This window comes from Pteropus alecto, unplaced genomic scaffold, assembly GCF_000325575.1.
Source record: "Pteropus alecto unplaced genomic scaffold, ASM32557v1 scaffold5, whole genome shotgun sequence".
NCBI lineage: Eukaryota > Metazoa > Chordata > Mammalia > Chiroptera > Pteropodidae > Pteropus > Pteropus alecto.
The window spans coordinates 624,550-645,133 of record NW_006441953.1 but is presented as its reverse complement, the minus strand read 5'-3'; the positions used below and the strand labels follow the sequence as shown (position 1 = coordinate 645,133).

The 20,584-nt window shown below is 36.3% G+C and overlaps 3 pseudogenes; all 3 read left to right on the top strand.

Moving 5' to 3' along the window:
- The first annotated feature begins 1,501 nt into the window (after positions 1-1,501).
- On the top strand, positions 1,502-1,620 carry LOC112485700 (annotated as a pseudogene).
- A 15,564-nt stretch (positions 1,621-17,184) lies between these two features.
- On the top strand, positions 17,185-17,303 carry LOC112485752 (annotated as a pseudogene).
- Positions 17,304-17,995: 692 nt separating this feature from the next.
- LOC112485709 lies at positions 17,996-18,111 on the top strand (annotated as a pseudogene).
- Positions 18,112-20,584: the final 2,473 nt, after the last annotated feature.

The following is a 20,584-nucleotide window of genomic DNA, read 5'->3' as shown; positions in this document are numbered from 1 at the left end:
ATTTATTTGATAGAATATAAAATGTATAAAGTATTTCTCATATGGTAACTAATATTATTAAATTAAACATTTTTGATCCACAGACTAGGAAAAAAACATTTAAAAAATCTATATGTGATAAAGAGCTTATATTCTGAATATATAGAGAATACAGCAGTTCACCCTTCTCCATAGGAAACATGCTCCAAGATTCCCAGTGCATGCCTAAAACCACAGATAGTACCAAACCCTATATATATTTTTTTCTATACATACAGATCTATAAGGTTTAATTTATAAATTAGGCACAATAAGAGATTAACAAAAATAACTAATAATAAAATAGAACAATTACTCAAAATATTGTAATAAAAATTATGTGAATGTGGTCTCTTAGCAATCCAGCATATATTTCTTTTTTCTTCACAATTTCATAGACAGAAGATTCATTTTTTACTGTAGATCTGAGCAAGCTCAGCATATTTTTTTTTTATCTATTCTTATTAAATCAAGAACTTTCACCTTTTCACTTAAAGGAAGCACTTTACTGCTTCTCTCTGACATATCCAAATTGTAGCATCACTACTCTTGTGCTTTGAGGCCATTATTAAGTAAAATAAAGGTTACTTGAACACAAGCACTGAGATCCCATGACAGTCAATCTGATAACCTAAAAGGCTACTAATGGGCAGAGAGCACATACAGTGTGGAGACACTGGACAAAGGGATGAGTCACATCCAGGGCAGGCAGAGCAGGTTGGATAGAGATTTCATCATGCTACTCAGAACAGTGTGCAATTTAAAACATATGAATTGTTTATTTCTGGATTTTCTATTTTATATTTTCAGACTGTGTTTGACCAGGGGTAAATAAAACCACAGAAAGCAAAACCAAGAATAAGGAGAGACTATTGTACTTAAAAGTTGATAATAGAAAGACCTCTAACCCAGCTTTTAAAAGAGCAAAAGATTTAAACAGAAACTTCACCAAATAAGCACATTATAAGATGCTTAGCATCATTAGTCATTAGAAAAATGCAAATGAAAACCACAAGTAGATATCACTACACACACAATACAATAATAAAATTTAAAAGACTGACAATACGAAATATGTGCAAGGATGTGCAGCAACTGAAACTCAGATATTGCTGGTTAGAAGGAAAAATGATCCAGCTACTATGGAAAATAGTTCAGCAGTGACATATAAAATTATATACTTACTTTGTGGCCTAGAAATCCCACTCCTGGTATGTACTGCCCGCCTCCCTCCCACCCCCCAAGAAAGCACACACACACACACACACACACACACACACATCTATTCCAAGACTGGTAACTAATATTCATACTGGCTTTATTCATAATAGCCAAACTCTAGAAACAAATAATGATAGAAAAGTAAATAGTGCTATATCCATACAATGGGTTGCCAATCCGAAATAGAATGGAATTACTTGTACAGGCAGCATGAATTACTCTGCAAAGCATTTTGCATGCTAAATAAAAGACGAAAAATACTGTTTACAGCCATGCTACCCTGAACTCGTCTGATTTTGACTGATCTCAGAAGATAAGCAGGGTTGGGCCTGGTTAGTATGTGGATGGGAGACCACCTAGGAAGACCAGGTGCCGTGGCGTAAAAAAAAAAAAAAAAAAAAAGGAAGAAATAAAAGACCACTTCAATTCATATGAAATTCTAGAAAACAACAAAACCATAGTGAGAAAAAGTATATCACTGTTTGCCAAGGACTGGAGCTAGAGAAGAGCTAGACTGTAAGAGGCACAGAAAAACTCACAGAGGTGACAGAAATTTTTCATATTTTGATCGGGTGGTATTTTCATTATAGTATACACTTATCAAAACTCATCAAATGGTACACATCAAATAGGTTAATTTTATCACATGTAGATTATACTTCAAAGCAGCTTAAAAGGAAAAAACTAAAAAACAGTAGGCATGAGACTGGTCATTTCATGTGTTCCTTCTTTCTAGGCATAGGAATTGTTTCATGGAATGTACATTTCATCTGAGACAATCAAATAAATATCAGTCTTTTGCCTCTGTAGCTCTCTTTCCTATAGTTATTTAACCAGTCAAATATAACTCTGGAGCTGCTTCTAGCCATCTTTCCACCATGACAGGGAACCAGCCTGAGAAGAAAAGCAGTCTATGCTTTCACATTTAATTTTTATAAAACCCTAAGAGATAGGTATTATTACCCCATTTTATAGATAAGAAAACTAGGGGCTAGAGAGATTAGTTTTCCCAAAGTCACACAACTAGCATATGGAAAAGCAGCAGTCTGAATCTATACAATGCCAAATTTCACGCTCATACCTATTATTCAAGGAAAAAAAGAATTCAATAAAGATCTATGATTTTAGATTTTTCCATATACCTTTGAAAAATATGGCATGCGGCAGCCAGGAAAATTCCTATATTCTCAATATATCTAATTAAAAAGAAAAATTCGAAATCACATGACACTTATTCTAAAGTCATAGTATATTATACATTTATACAAATTGCTGTTGTTACCATTTGTATATGCATATTTGCTAGGCTTTTAAAAATTATTTCAATTGCATCAATAAGAATACAGATTGAGAAAACAATTACAATAGGAATAAAAACAAAAACCAGAAAACGGATTCTTTTGTTTTAAACAAGAATCTCATATACACAAGTTTACACACGCATAATCATTTGAGATGTCCTATATGGATTGTGACATGAAAAAATTGGATAAACAGGAGCCTCATTAGGTATGTTCAGGGAGAAAAGGACAACAGTATGTTATATTAAACTAGGACACCTGACTGGGTTAGTTAACTGCTATATTCTGAGCAGCATAATAATTTCATTATGCATAATAATGTCATTGTTATGCAAAGGAAAATGCTTTAAGTTTAGGTGTACTGTAACCATTATGCAAATACGATGTTTCTGTGTTTGGCTTACTCTGGTTTGCAACATTATATATTATATTCCAGCCATGTTTCAGAAGCTCATGAAGTCATTTTACAATAAATACAAACCTAGAATAACTGAGACAGAAAAGTTAGCAAAAAATCTAATGGCTGAAGCTGAGAAAGCAAAACATCAAGTGTAGAAATATCTTTTCTTTAAGTGAATGGCAAAATTGAAGATAATTACAAGCAAAATATACTGTTAACTTAATAGAATAAAATGTAAGGCTTATATATGGATGTCTCTGACCTAAAGAAACCAACCCATTATGTTCCCAAAGCAAAGAGTTGTTCTTTCACATTTAGGATATTAGGACTTTCTATTAGAAATTCCTTATTTCAGATTGTCAAAGAAGATGCACTTGCCAAAGTCATTAATCTTCGATATACTCAATTCATTTAGAATGAAGTATCACATTTTATGCATACTCAAATAGTAAGAACAGCTACCATTTCCTAAGCACTTACTATCTTCTAGAAATTATTCTAAATACTGTATTAACTCATGTAATCCTTACAACAACCTTCTGAGGTAAACAGTATTATTAACCCCACCTTACAGATGAGGAAACTGAAGCCTAGAGAAATTGTCTAAGGAAGGTCAACAGCTGTCAGAGGAAGGATTTGAGCTTGGGTAGCCTGGTTAAAGAGATCACACTTGACCACTACACCATACTAACTCTTCCTCAGGTGTGATTGTGTGTGTGTGTGTGTGTGTGTGTGTGTGTGTGTGTGTGTGTGTAGTATAATGTGTTTTGGGTCTTTGGGGAGTATTTTTTCAATTAAAAATGTTTACATAAAATTTACCATCTTAACAATTTTTAAGTGTACAATTCAGTGCCATTAATTACATTCACATTGTTTTGTACAACTATCATCATCAATCTCCAGAAATCTTTTCACCTTACAAAACTGAAACTCTTTATCCATTAAACAATAACTCGCCATTGTCTTCCCCTTTCTTCAGGCCCTGGAAACCACCATTCTGCTTTCTCTCTCTATGAATTTGACTACTATATGTAACCCATACAAGTGGAATTGTACAGAATTTGTTCTTTTGTGATGGGCTTATTTCACTTAGCATAATATCCTCAAGTTTCATTCATGTTATAGCATGTGTCGAATTTTCCTTTCTTTTTAAGACTGAATGATATTCCACTGTATGACAGATTACGTTTTGTTTATCTATTCATCCATCAATGAACTTTTGGGTTGCTTCCACCTTTTGGCTATTACGAATAATGCTGCTATGAACATGGGTAAACAAATATCTTTGAGATCCTGCTTTTAGTTCTTTTGGCTCTATACGCAAAAGTGGGATCGCTGGATGATATGGTAATTCTACTTTAATTTTTTGAGGAGCCACCATACTGTTTTCCATAGCAGCTGCACCATTTTACACTCCCACCAACAGTTCCCAAGGGTTCCAGTTTCCCCATATTCTTGCCAACACTTGTTATTTTGTTTGTTTGTTTTTTTTAATAGTAGTCACCTTAATGGGTGTGAAGTAGGGTATGTGTTTTAAATTCTCAAAAGTTTCTAGATTCTGTATTTTGAGTTATGACATATACTGTAGAGGACTTTCTATTGCTTTCAATGTTTGCTATGACCATATCCTGCTAAGAAAAGAGGTAATAGGTATAAGACACTCTGATTTGTACCAGACATCCCCTCAGGCATGTGATCTCGTGCTTTATATATGGGACCCTGCTCTTCTGGCCACAGTTAACTGGACCAAGGAACGACACCTGAGCCACAGGCTGGCCAGGTGTCTTAACGCAGATGGGGTGTTGACAAAGGGCCTCGAACTATATCTCCTCTCTGTCTGTCCCACAGTTGCTGTACAGAGGATTAAACTCACCAAGCTTGAGTTTTCCAAGGTCAGTTGGTTCTTAATAGTAGAAGTAAAAGCAATAGAAAAAAAGATAGTGTTTGAGACACCAGAATGATGGCACATTTACAGGCACCAGCTCTTGAAATCTGACCAACAACAACGTCATCAGAGCTACTCTACTTTCTCTAATGAAACTCTAGTTATTTTGCACATTCTCTAACATAGGCTCCTCATAAACACTGTGACCTTTGGTGCCCTGGGCATGTCGCTGTTCTTTATAACCTAAAAATGTCTGGCATGGAGGTTTTAAACAAAAAAGTACTTACTTATTAAAAACAAAAAAAATTTTTTTGAGTTTTATAAGTCATTCTAATTTTTTTAAAGTAACTTTAAAAACATATAACTTCAATGAGGTACTAGTGTGCTTTTACAACTATATTCCTATTTGTTGTTTTAATGCACATCTCAAGAGTTTCCTTTTATGTATCTAGGAAAATCAGAAAGGAGTTATAAGTACAAGGTAACTGAGAAGAAAGTGAAAACAGGATACTTAGCTCTAAATTAGACTTAGCAAAAAGCAAACAGGAAATTTGAAAAATGAATACATCCAAAACACCAGCCACTTTCTGATTAAAATATAACAAAGAAAAGCATTTTCTCATATTCTAAGTTCCAACTTTCAAAATATTATTTCGGTAAGTCAAACTTACTGAACAATCTAGAGAAATCCAATAGCAAAGGGGAAAACGTCATTCGCTGTAATCGTTTTTTTTAATAGGGTGCATAAAAGCTTAAAAAAAAAAGACATTTTCCTTTAATTCCCTCTGCTGGCACACTGTGTACTTAGTTGCTGTGGCACCATTCTCTTAGTTAACTCACTCCATCAAAACAGAAGGAACAAATATGCCATTCAAGTGTACCTTTCTCATCCGCTGATGTAACAACAACAATAACTAGTTCTGCATCGCTTGCTTTAACTGGTGGCAAAGTGAGGGGAGGTCCAGATGCCAAGCTAGACTGATATTCAAATGCACAAAAAAAATACTGAGCTTTAGAAATGTATAGGAATGAGCCCATCACGGAGACCAGAAATTTCAAACTCTAGATTTCTACATCTTAGTAGAGGCCATCGGTGTCCCCTCTGATGCAGTCTGTGAGCCAGGCTAACAGAGTATTTACCACATTTTGATCTCAATGGGAAACTAAATCAGACCACAAAAAAGCTAAAAAGTAAAAAATGATGAACCTTAACAAGCTTCGTTTACTCAAATAATTTAAAGTGAGGTGGGGGCTGGGGAGTAGGAGTCAAGATTGACATATATGTCAACCAACTGGAAGTATGACACCACCCTGCCTTTAATAGACCATTTCTAGTTAAGGACTTGGTGGTAACATCAGCAACCACTTATTGAGTGATTATTGTGGTGGCCACTTTTTACACATATCTAATTTATATCTACAGCAATCTCACGAGGTAGGAAATATGTTCTGCATTTTACTCTTAAAATTCAGATATTTAGCCAAAAGCACAAAGCTAGTAAGCGACAGAATAGGTGTTGCAAACCCATCTTGCTAGACATTAAAACCCATATTTTTCCATTATAGTACACTACATTTCATAGTAGGCACTAAATACATAGTAAAAAGAAAGATTTAACAAACATCTGCTGAGTAAAACATGCCAAATGCTCCAGTCACATAATGTTATATGTTCTATGAAAGATGCAATATGTATTTCTATAGAAATTGGATTCCTAGCTTAATGTGTGCGAACAAGAATTTAAAAGGCCAATGAACTTTGTCTACTATTTCTCAGCACATATTTTCCTGTTTTCAAAAACATAGAGCAATTTTTTTACCTCTTTGTCTTACTTTCTGTCCAGTAAACTATTAATTCCCATGTCTAGACCCCAAGCACTCCTCTCCTAGACAGCTACGACCTCCTTCCTGCCAGGCTACTAACACCACAGCCAAAGCTATTTACCATGCCCACCTCTCTCGTGTTGTACTTCACTAAGAGATCCCGAAGGTTTTCCATAGGTCTCCTACTTACATAAATGGGGCTGTTCCCTCCAGGCACTCACTCCACCCTACCTGTCTTTCCCTTTACTGCTATAACCCAGCCATTTTATGAATTATGGATTATAGATGATGCATTATGGAGGGTAGAATACACCCTCCATCTTAGACAAGTTTGTTCCCTTACATTCCTCTTCATTCCAAAGTTTCACGCAAACTGCTCCAAATCACATTTGCAGCATGGGTTACCAAAGAAGAAACACAAGTTTCACAAAGGGCTTCTTTGTATTTTATGAAGTCTTTTGAACAGATCTACTTCATGTTCGCCTGATGAAATCCCTCTTTACAATATTATTAAATTTGGCAATTAGATTGAGGCCGACAGTTCTTTTAAAATGGATTTGCTAAATAAGTTTTTATTCTGAAGCTGACAAGTGACAGTATCTTCTAGCAAGAGAAGCATTCCAGTTAAAATAGATGTTGGCCTTTGGTTTTCTCTATTTCCTCTATTGTCAGCACTATTCTTTGTTTTCTAATCTAAATTCGAAGAGAACAAGGTCCAATTAAGAATTGGAAGATGCTACTCCTCTGAGCCAGGCAATGTTCTTTTCTATTCACAGCCACTCCTGGGCCAAACTGCAGTGAGTATGTTAATTTATTCTACATGACTGCCAATGTGACAGCCAGAGAAGCAACCTCAACTACATCCAGCAGTTCACACCATGATGTTTGTTAGGACATTCGCAGTATTACACATGCTCTTTTTTCTGGGATTGCAATCTATAAAGCCATTATAAGCCAGAACTGCTAGTGACCATATTTGTCATTTTGTAAAAAGAACTTGCCTTAAAATGAACGCAACATGAGGTAGAGCCAAGAGGAGAAGGCCCAGCCAACATCATGTGAGCTCTTGGATTCAACCGTACCTGAAGACAAAATTATATCGTTGGACTTTCTAGTGATGTGAACTAATAAATCCTTATGCTTTTTTCGTTTAAGTAATGTTAGTTGGAATATTTTTGTCATTTGCAAATATGCCTCTCTAAATAATAAACAGTGAGAAATTGAGAGGAAATATGACTGTGTGAGGTGTATTTTCCATAAGAAACAGATGGCATTCTCAAGTTGGAAAATTCTAGAGGATTTTTTTAAATTGAAGTTCTATTTACAAAGGTGTAGAAAGGGTGGATTAGAACCACGAGGGCTGTGTATTAACCCAGAGTTGGTTAAAACAGTGCTATAATCACCTAGAAGCCTAAAAAGACAAGAGGAGGAACATAAAGAAAAGACGCATGCAGAAAGTTACCTTGAAATAAACAGTGATGTTGAGTCAATGGACAAAGCTAGTTTAAAGTGAACTCACAAGAAAAGAAACATGGGAGTAAACACACTGACCTCACTGTAGTTCTGATCTTCTGCCTGAGATCCTTATTGGCCAAACTCAACTGAGAGTTAGAGAAGCCTGTGATGTAGCCCACACAAATCAGTCTCCTAGGGCAGAGATCAAAATTGTGAAAGGTGAAAGTTGACCTGTAGTTTCAAATGAAAAGTATCATTGTAGCCTATATGCTTTGTCTCTCATCACTCACTTTTGTCCTTCATCCAGTTGGAAAATGCATGTTCTCCTCTGAGGAGACATGATAAAGTCCCATCAGCTGCTGTATCATTATGGAGAATAATAATTTCATCATACTGTTACCTGTCTTTCAAGGTCACCACCTTGAATGTGATTATTGTACAGTGTCTGTCCTTCAGCTGGTGCCAACAAAGCATGGAGATCTATCTATAAATCAGACCCATGCTTTTGCCTTCTTAATTAACCGGTCATTTTGAACTCTCCACAAAATCATTGATGAGGATGAGGAAAAGATGGCAAAGCAGTAGAAACAGATACAATATGAGTCTGGCCACTTGCTCCTGCAGTTGCTGAAGATGCTCAAGACTGGATACTATTTTGATTTTATAGTATAATATTATTGTTTATGTTCAACTTTAAATTCTGTGGATCAAATAATACTTGATATAGAATGGGAATTTCAGATTGCATAGTCATCTTACATCCCATGGCCAAGTATTTAGTGTCTACCAGAGCCTGGTAGTATGCCAGGTACTGCTTTTCAAATGAGAAATAGTTGTCATAAAAAAGTACATGGTCTTATTCCAGATCCCTGGGTATTTGTGCTGTTGATTTTCCTATTGAATTTGCTTGATGTTCAAAGAGGATCTCTGTCTGCCATAAATTCTTTCTTTATCTATAGTGTCCTATATTATGAGACTCAGCAGAACAACCTGCATTGCAACCTAGACCTGCTATAGGGCGTATTCTCCCTATAGGTCTCACTTAAAACTTGTAACCTTATGAATTACCATTAAATGGGTAATAAGGTCACACCTGGAAAGATTCATTGCCTCTAAAACCCTAACTGTATTAGGTGTATACCTCTGAAATTTTATAGTTTTTATTTCTACCTTTTAGAATATATATGTCTTATTAAGATATCTAGAGTGTTTGCTACTTTCTACCTACCAGAGCCAGTAAACAATGTCATCATTATGCAATAGGCGAGTGAGATATTCAGTGAAATAACAAGATGATCAAGGCTCATCTAGATTGTATTACAACATAGAGTTGGAGAACTGACATAGCCCTCAGACAAAATGTAACAATATACTGTAATCCCTGCCATGTAAATGCAAACTGCTCCTGATTTTCCTCACTGATTGCACAGTTGCAAATATGCCACATAATTTAAGTTTGCTATAGTCTATTATTATTCTCCAAGGCACATCTGGCTTTTGTACCTACCACATAGGCATGTTAAATAATATGTGGTAAGCATAACCACCAGTTCATTTCTCAAAATGTTGGTAGTGACACTATTGTCTGCAAAGTAGCAGGATTTCATTGCTTTTGGTTCATCATCTTATTGGAGGCAGTTTTAGGGATTTCTACTTGATTTTTTCTATCATAACATCCCCTACTTCTTAGGTAAGGGTACCAATATAGGAATTTTATCTCTTCCTAAATGTACTAATCCCCCTAAACTTTTTGGATAAGGAATTAATGGCAGTATTTATCCATGATCCTCCTAGAACTACTATTAGATTCGAGCCAAGAATTTATCTATTACCTGGCTTCTGTGAGCCCCTGCTCATTAGGATACAGAGCTAGGGAGATTAGTTTTTCTCCTATTAATCTGTCTCACATCAATTTAATTCTTAGACCAGCCTGAAGAAACTAGACTGGTAGAGGAGAAATTCCTCCTCCCCACACAGAACATTCCAGGAAAAGGGAACAAAATTGCAGAGGCCCCTGTGACTATAGTGTGCCTTGCATTGTGAAGGAAGAGCAGGTAGGACAGTTCCTGGAGCATAGTAAGAGAAAGACTGTTAGGAAATGAGGACAGAGGAGTGAGGGAGGTTGTAGATATTGTAGGATGTGTAGGTCATTTTAAGGGCCTTCATTATACTGTCTGTATGTTGGGAAGATTCCAGAAGGTCTGTGCAAAAGGTTAACAAAATTCGATTTACATTTTAAAAGGAAGCTCTATGGTAACAACAGACATGGAGACCAGTTAGAATATTATTACAATAATTCAAATGAAAAGTAACGGTGCCATGGAACAGCCTGGTAATCATGGGTGGCACAAAGTGGTCATATCCTGGATACATTTTGAAAAGCAAATCTGATGGGAATTGCTGAGAAGTTGAGTGTGGGTTGTGAGATAGAAAGAAATAAAGAATAACCCCAAGTTTTTGTATTGAGTAACTTCAGAGTTAGAGAAGACTTTTGATAAGAATGAGTTTGGTGGTGAAAACCAGGAATTCTGTTTTGAACATGTTTGGGTTAAGATGCTTTTAGACACTAAGTGGAGGTGTGAAGTCGGTGATTGGATCTATAATTTGGAACTCAGGGGAAAGGCTTAGGCCAGAGAAATAAATGTGGGAGTGTCATCACACATTAATAGAGAATGACTATCAATAAAGAAAAGCGCCATAAATTTGAAATATGAATCTGTCCCTTAGCAAATTTTATTCTAAAATGATTATTCTGAGAATTTTAAAATTGTGGAAGATCAAGAGATTATTCTGTTTCTCAATGATGTGTTAAACATCATGACCACATTGATGAAGAACACGGATATGAGAGAAATACAATCTATCTCTTCAGACTTACATTTTGTCATTCCTTCGGGTTTCATACATTTCAAATATGCCAGAAACACCTTAGTAAAGATCCCCTAAAGTTTCCAGAAGGTAAACAAGTCACAGCCAGTGCCTAGCTGTAGGCCTTTTATGGGAAAACATTTTATCTTAGTTGAATCCAAAGTAATTTCTCAAGATTTTCCTCAGCAACCTTTTGGAAGCCACAGGAGGAGAATTAATATGCACCAACCAGAAGCAGTAGCTATGCTCATAGCATGTCCCTTAGTAAAATCACCGAGACCCAAATGCAGCAGGTGAATAAGAATTTCTATACAACGCCCACCATCAATACCTGTGATAGTATCCACCTGGAGGGATCTGAACTGTGAGCCCTAAATCCACCCAACATTTAGATATATATGTGGAAAAATTGCTCCTGCATGAATTGTTTCAACAAATGTTTTGATTGCTGATAATCACCATGTCCCATGCCATTTCTGCCTTGGCATTTGCCCTAGTTTGCATTTGAAAGATAATAAGGTATGGATATTAAGTGACTTGTCAAGAGTCACAGAGCAAGTCAGAAATTGGCTGTTGTGATTCTAGCCCTGGATTTATCATCTTGTCTTTTTACTTCAGCAAAGGATAACTTTAAACCCACACACAGTCACCACCAAATGTCAGCTTTATGCACACTAATAAAACTCAGTGCAGCTTTGAAGCCAGTTTTATTTTGGAACCTTGTTTTCAGTGGCCCTTTAGCTTTAAATTTTTGAGTATTACTTTCTCAATTTTGAAAGATAATGGAGAAAGAGCACAGAAGTAAACCCTGGCTAAACTAAATTTTTTAAAGGGGACCAAGCAATATATAGCTGCGAAATCATTTACTGGAGTGTTGTCAGGACATAACACATATATATTTTGTGGGCATTTAGAAATAATATAGAAATAACCATTTTTCTTTTGCTGGTCTAATTGGTTGTTGCTTACAAGAAGACAGACAACACTGAACTAGGCAACTGAAGGACTGCGGCTGCCTTCCTCCCTGTGTGCCTTTGCATAACCTTAGGTGAAACTCAGTATCCTCAGTTAGCGAGGTTATAACACCTGCTCTGTCTACATTACAAGTGTTTATGAGGATCAGGTAAGGTATTGCATGATAAAATGTAAGCACTAAACAGATGATAAAAATAAAAGTCATAATAGATAATATTAAACAGCACTTGTGCATGTTACAGCTCTAAGTGCTTGTCTCTCAATCCTTACAGCAGTCTTGCAATACACACAGGTACGATTTTATTTGCATTAATTTATTTCATATCTAATATATTAGACTGCTGAGAATAAATGACACTTGATGCTGGCTTACTTGTATGTTAAAACTGTATCACAACCACCTTCTCAACCACCTACCACATTGACCCTGCCTAGTGATAAGCCAGTTCTAAAGAGGCCAGGAAATGCCTCATCAGCTTCAAATCTACTAGCTGGTTGGGACGGGAACCGTGGCGGACCCAGAACTGCACACAGGAATTTAGGCTTCATGATAGCAATGTAGCTAAGGTAGAAGTAGGTAGTATAGTGGGTTGGTTAGAAAATTCATTTTGAAGCTATGTTTGAATATCAATCACACCACATTTGTATCTAATGAAGAATACATGCATAATATATGTAATGTATACATAATGTATACAAGGTATACATAATGTATAATGCATAAGTAATGCAAATTAAATATAGCCAAATTTTCTTAAAACACTTTTGTTTGTACTCTAGAAAAAGTGAGAAAAAAATGGCATTGTCCATGTCGAAGCAGGTGAAAACTAATAGTGACTTTAGAGGGATATAATGCAACTTAAAATTTCACAAAGAAGATAGAACTTGAAATAAAATTTCAATGGGTAGGATTTAATTAAGCAGAAAAGTCAGTGGAGAGCATTCCATGAAGAAAAACATGAAAATGGGTACAAAGATGGGAACATCTATTGTTGCATTTGGAGGGAATGGTGTATCTTAAAATTTATATGTCTATGACTTCAAGTCTGCTGGTCACTCAACAATAGGCCTGTGAAGAGGCAGGGTAGGGGTGGGGGACAGATCCAAATGAAAGAAAAAAGCCAAAGGGGACTCTCTCACTGTTACCTCCATCCCCGAAGGGCCTGGCATGCCATAATACCCATGAGGAAATGGTGAAGATGGATTTTCTCTAATCTGGCACCACTGTTCATAGTCTGAATTGGGGGAGATAGGGAGGTAAATCCATGGTGAAGACTCATAGCCAATGAGTAAGAGTCATGGTTCCAGCAAAGGTTTTCCAAGCCAGTAAAGACCCTGGCTAGAGAGCAGGGAGCCAGGGAGCACTCAGTCATCCAAAGGACATTTATTAAAAATCTAACAATATCGGAGAGTGTTAAGCATGCAAAGATGAGTTATTTGGTCCTTAATTTCAGAAACTTCATGGGTGGGACAGATGTAGAATCTTATTTAAATATATGTACAAATGGGAAATTACAATTCAGTTTACTATAGAAGAATAAAGGAAGAAAATTTACATAGCCTGTGGACTGGGCAAATGTTTCTGAAAGAACAGACATGTGACCTTGGTCTTCAAAGGTGTAAAAGTTTTACTGGCTAAGACATTCCAGGCAGAGCGAAATATGAGCAGAGTTCTAGAGACAAGAAAAATGCATTAAATAAGAGGCTGTATGTATATCCTGTTGAGACAGGATATTGAGAAAGATTATCAGGGCAATTCGCTAGCAGCTTTGCATGCTAAGAGGATCCAAAGACCAGGGAGATGAGCTTGGCTGGAAAAGGGCAGGTTCTGAGATGACTGAGTCCAACAGGCAAGAGCAGGGCAGATTCCCAAGGGGCGTGAAGAGGTGGATGCTGTGAACACATGGACACTTAAGGCTCAAAAGAGAAAAGTAATTCCTGTTCCAGAATAACAACCTTCCTTAAATACCTGCATAACTTCATGCTTATTGGTACAGGGCAAGAGTAGTGCTGAGCTCACAGCTTTTCAGCACTACCTGCCAATCTGCTGACCTGGGGCCTGCAGAACTAACAATAAATATACCTAACTGACTAAAGAAAAATAGCCAACAGTAGAAAAATAAGATTGGAAATGTAGGTGATGTCTAAATTCCAAAAAGTCTTGTTGACCAATCTTAAGAGCTTCCATTTTTTTTCTATTGGTAAATAGAAGTTCATTTGCCACTGACTTTTCAACAAAATCTAGGACAAAGAGCCTTAGACTGAAGCTTCTACTAACAATTCCAGTCTAAGAAATATAGTTTAGGCATATCATATTTCCTTGGGCCAAACATACCTTAAGCTGAATTTTTAATAAAATAAAAATGGAAAAATAGTATGTTTTATAAGCACTCTCACTATAGAATTTTCTTACTTTGAAATCTATATTACCACTGTCACCTGCTTGATTTGCAAACATCCAGCTTAGGTGCCATTTTTTAGGAATAGAGACATAACATGAAGTAAGGTACTCTGTGCTTAGTCTTCTCCATTTAATAGACAAAAAACTATTTCCATCTTAAATTTCAGGGTTATTTTAAATTAAAGGCAATAAAAATTCAAAGTACCTTGAATTGCTCTATAGAAATGTGCTACATGAGTGTGAAGTCCATAAATTTTATAAGTATCTCCTTTTCTGCACCCTAACAACTGGCACAGAAGGAAAAAGGATTATTTTAGAACCAAGTTAGGGTCACTCAGGGGAGCAGCATGATCACCTGACTGAAGGTTTCAAATATTCTTGTTTAAAGAGTAAGAATGCAGATATCGATAAAACAACAGAAAGCAGCAGCCATGCAAGTTGTGTTGGACTCACTTGTACAGAATGCTGACTGAGAACAAGATGCTGCTGTGAAAGCCTTATCACCATGTGGCAAAGGGGTGTCTTCAGTGTCAGGACCTGGAATGTAGCCAGTAATTAGCTCACAGGATTGTTATAACATGTGTCAATATAACAGAAGTACTTTTATTATTTATTTATTTATATAAAGAATTATGTTTAGAAGCTTAATCTTTCTGCAAGAATATAATCAACATGAGAGCAGGATCAAGTTCAATATTATCAGCATTATATTCTACTTTTCAGAATAACTGGTGCATAATAGGCTGTCAATGATTTTTGGTTCAATGATGTCCTAGTCATCTGCAATATCATCACATCCTCGTTCAAGAATCAATGAACAAAATCATTGATTTAAAATGTATGCATTAAAATTGTGTTATGCATCAGATCCCATTCCTTGCCCTGGAAATACTTGGAACATAATAGTCACCAGCACGAGTTTAATGATTTGTCTTCACTTGACTATAAACTTCATGAGATCAGGGATCATCTTTTGCTTGCAACACCCAGCATAGTTCCCAGGACATGGTAAATGCTCTCTCCTCCTCCTATCAACTTGGTCAGCTTGGTGGGCCTCTGAAAGAGTCCGAGGCAGTATACTTTCTTAGAAATAACATCGAAATAAGAATCATGAGCCCCAGTTTAAATTTCAAGCCTAGCACCATGAATACAGGTATGCATTTAGATCTTCTGGACCTCATTTTTCCTCATCAGCCCGGAATATACCCAATCTCTAAATTCCTCTTCTCTCTATGATAGCCTCCTGAAATATCCCTATAAGCTCTGCCAACTACCTGTCATATAAAGTTAAGCAAGTGACCTGTGCTTAAGGTTCCATGGACTCTTCTGTATAATGAAGGTGACAATGTCTAGGTGCATATCTGTTATGCACATATTTGGTAAATTTTTATGCTTTACAATATAACGAACATTTACATTTCACCTTCTTTTCAGTTATGACATGACCACGATGCATTTTAACTGCCAATTACTATTCTACCAGCTTCCATTTTATTTAACAATTGAATTAATACCTGTAATTGTGCTTTCCTTAGCTGCTGGCTAGTAATTTGAGCTTTTTGTTGCATCATATTTTCAGTTCATTGGTTTACTTGCTTTTCTTTCTTCAGCTCATTCCCATAAAATCTGGACCCCTAAGAAGAAAAATTTAAAAAGCATTAAAAAAATGCCTAAAAGACAACATCACTGTAGCATAACCTAGTTGAATCAGATTGATTGAATTCAAACCTTAGATCCACTGGGTGACCCTAAAATTAATCTTTCTATGTCTTAGTTTCCTTATGAGTAAAATGAATTTATGGTTACATAAATCACAAGATTGTTGTGAGGCAGTATTTAGCACAGTAAAAATAAAAAAAAAAAGAAGAAATACCCCTACTAATCAGAACTTATTTAGGTATCTAGGCAGGGAGACAAAGATCATTTATATATATGTGCATATATCCATGTTTCAGAAAAATGATTACCTTTAGTAGAAATTTATGTTACATTGAATATATTATGAAGATTTCTCAGCCTAAATGTTACCCTCCCAGAGAGGTCTTCTCTGACCATCTTATTTAAAGGAGGCTTCCTAATTTGTTCACTATTCCATCCCCAGGACCTAGAACAATGTCTGGCCAGTTATTGGTAATATATACATGTTGAATGAGAGGAAGAAAGAAAGATATAGAGGAGGGAGGCAAAGAGAACTATTCTTGATTCAGGTCAGAAAACCAGCAGAGAAGGAAAATGAAATGTATAATTGGGATTTGAATTATACTAGAAATATTGTTTAGATTTAATCCATTTCCCATTTGCCCCGAGAATACTGGCTGCCAGTGCTTGCGATTACAGCACTTGCCCTGAGATAACTCGCAGATTATTGTCCTAACCTTACCCCCCAAATTTGCCATGAAATATCTCACTTTTATTATTATTTTCACATTTCTCTAGTATATCTATAGTCTTTGGGAAAAAAATGACATCTTTCCATTTATAGCATTCTGTTTTTAGTAGTAGTATTTCCATTTACAAAATACAGTAATTTTTGATTGCTGAAAATGTCAAATCCTAGAAAACGTAGCATTCCTATGCGTGATGTTAACATCGTTCCTGAACAGTTGTTATCTGAAGATTCATTTGATGAATCCGATTTAGGCATACATTTCTGTCACATTAGGATTAGAGACAAGTTCTGTTTAGAAATAACTCCAAGAACGGTTTTCATATTTATTTTCACATTGAAAACCAATCAGATTTGCTTCAGCCTCAAAGAGCGTGTTTATGTAAAATTAATGCTGGCAGCAAGCCACATTTTTTATTTCTAATTGGGAAATGGCTTAAAAAAGCATCTGGCTACAGCCATGCCACCCTGAACACACCCAATCCCGTCTGATCTCAGAAGTTAAGCAGGGTCGGACCTGGTTAGTACTGGGATGGGAGACCACCTAGGAAGACCGGATGCTGTAGGTGTAAAAAAAGAAAAAAGAACCGGATACACCATTGACTTGTTTTGCTGGTAGTTAATTTTTGAGATAGGTGAGGATGTGATAAAAGGTTGGTTTTAAGTATAAGGAAAACATTGGTAGATATCATTTAATGACAAATTTATTAAAGTGATAAATTGCACAATCGTACCTAATGATTCTTGCCCCAAGTCCAATAGAAAAAACTTACATAGTATCCTGAGGCTAGGAGAACAGAAATTTCCATTATTTCTTAATAGAAAATCATCCCAAGAGAATTTGTTTAGTGCCTACTGGGGGCTAGATGGTATTTAGCTCTACACTTAGGAAGTACTTATTATTGCCTTCAACTTACAAGTAAAAATCTGAAGCTCATAATGACTGATCTAAGGTCACTCAGCTCAAGGCAGCATGAGATTAAGTTTACAGCTGCCTGATTTAAAGCCTTGACATCTTCCTTTATGAAATATAAAAGTATACTGCCTCTATGGAATATAAAGAGTTTTCTCTCAACCATATAAACTATCTCATGAAATAATAAAAGTCTAAAAACTTTATTAAGGCCTTACACATAGTATTATTGAAAAGTTTCTTTCAAAATGAAATGCTTTGGATGTGGTTGCATAGTGTAAGAGTTAGCAAGTCTGCTTTATACGCAGAAGGTCCTGGGTTCATGCCCCAGTGGAGCCACGGTCCATGGTCTATAGCCATGCCACCCTGAACAAGCCTGATGTCTAATCTTGGAAACTAAGCAGGGGCAGGCCTGGTTAGTACTTGGATGGGAGACCACCTAGGAAGACCAGGTGCTGTAGGCGTAAATAAAATAATTTTTTTTTAAAATGCTTTTATTTAAATCCTGTTTTCTAGTAAACTTGTATTATAACGCTGAAAGTACATTGCCATGGACAAACAAGGCCTAGGGTATAACAGAAACATCCTTACTTAAACATAACTCTTTTTAAAAAATCATGTGCCAGATAAAGTTAACGTATAATAATAAAATATTTATGTAAACCGAGTCACCCAATTCAAACAGAGCAGAGAAATCACATTTATTTTTTATAATGGTTCAATGGTCTAAAAAAAAAACCAAGGACAGAAAAGTTAACTCCCTTAAAACTTACTCTTTATGAAATCTCCTTACTGAAATTCCAGGTGTAACTCTCAGTGGCTGACAAGGCTTTGTTTCAAAGCACATATAAAAGCTACTGGCTTTGGAAATAAACAAACTGAGCTGGGCTGCAGTGGGAAGGTGACAGAAAAAAACTCCGGAGGCTGAATTTCAAAATAAGTTGAAAGAGTAATAATGAGGAAATTGACTTCTAGAAACACAGCCAAGAGCATTTGAAATGTAACTCCTAGGAGCCATCAGGCAACATGCCAAGTGTGCTCTTTATTTTGTAAATTCACAGAATTGTTGCATTTCACAGCCCAGAGGCAAGTAGAAGCTTACATTCCATATTTTCTGATGCAGAATAGAGGTCTGGAAAGGTCTAGTAACTTGTCCAGGGTGGCACAGCTTGTCAGAGTCTTTTGAGCCATCCTATTAGGGTTAGTATCTCTTGATAAGATTTACTTTTTCAAATTAAAAACTATGTTTCAACTAGCCTAAGCACAGTAGGTGATGTTAAAAATTAGTAAACCACTATAGATTATTTAATAATTATCTTTTTATCGAATTGTTAAAAATGAAACATTATCTAATAAAAATTTGAACTTTCTGGAATAAAAATGTTTGGTGGATCTACAGATACATAAATTGAACATAAAACTAAGCAGTCTCGCTTATTTTAGCAAGATTCAACAGTGAGATTTAAAGCAATCGATGTTATGCCCAGATAGGAAGAAAAGGACTGTGGAGGAAAATTCAAAACAGCTAAGATATTATTAGCAAAATATTTCTTTAATAGACATGTGCCAACTGGCACGGGATGAACAGGGACCAATTTGGAGTGGAAAATGTGAAAGGATCAAAGTGCCATGGAAAATAGGAGCAAGTGAGAAGGAGCTGAGATGAATCCACACAGCAAAGCACATTTCTCTGCTTTGGCAGCTCTGCAGGACCAGCCAAATGTGGTTCTGTCAACGGAAGTGTCCAGAAAGGGTTCGAGAAATAAAACACTTCTATAGCTCTGCAAGACTACATTTTTTAAAAAAAATTTTTTCGAAAACCTCTCTGACAATAACTCAGGGATACAAGGCTCCAAGAGTCAAGAAACACAGAGCTGAGGTTTCTGCTTCAACCTCCTTCCCTTTGCAGTGTTTTCTACACAGACCAGACCCCGAGATACAGCCGAGAGATCTCAGATTAAATCAATATGCTTTACACTATGTTCCTCAAATTTTGAAAGATTTTTTTAAAAAATACCACTGGCAGCACTATTTTTTTATTATTATTTTAATTATTTTCAATTTCATGTTGGACTTTAACATAAGGCCATTTTCCATTTTTGTTGCCAACAACAGAATTTGGTCAGCTGCCACTCTGAACTAGTTCCACGCTCTCTCTCCCCACTGTCTGTAATGTGACCCAGTTTTGGTGTGAGGAAAGAGTTTCTGATCCTTACTTACAGCAGCTGGGGGGAAGCTTTCCCAGACTGGGAAGTTTTGACCCTCGCCAAACTTCACAATATGTTGGGTCAATGTCTGGATGTTAAAGTAAGTAGCAGAGTGTTGGACACAGGGAAAGGTCTCTTGGAATGTCAAATTAAATGGCAAGCACTGCATCTGCTGACTAGTGCATCAGAATGGGACTCCATACAGCCCAGAGACAGGGCTTCCGTGCCCCTGGGGGGTAATTAGTGAGATGGAGGGAGGTGATGCAAACACAATGGGACTGCACTGGGGCCCCAGCAACAGCACTCACTTGCCTTGTGAATGTAAGGGTCGCCTGAATGTGGAATCTAAACACAGAATAAACATGAACATTTTCAAGTATGTTGTTGGATAAAACGTGTCTGTGAAAAGGTTTTACAAATTGTAATATGACTTATGGAGATTACTCATTAATGTTACCAAGCAAAATCATTTCCTTTATGAGTAGATACACATGGAGATACACACAGATGCCTGCGTACAAACACACACATAGACACACATACATACAATATACAGAGGGGTTAATTTCTATGTATTCATTACTTCAATATATTTTTATTTCTTTAGCTCATGTAACTTAAAACTATTTTTATATGAGTGTGATACATTCTATCAGTCTGATAAAATGTGAAGTGAATTTGTCTTTGATGAAGTTGACTGAGACATATCATCACTGAGGCTTGTGGGGAA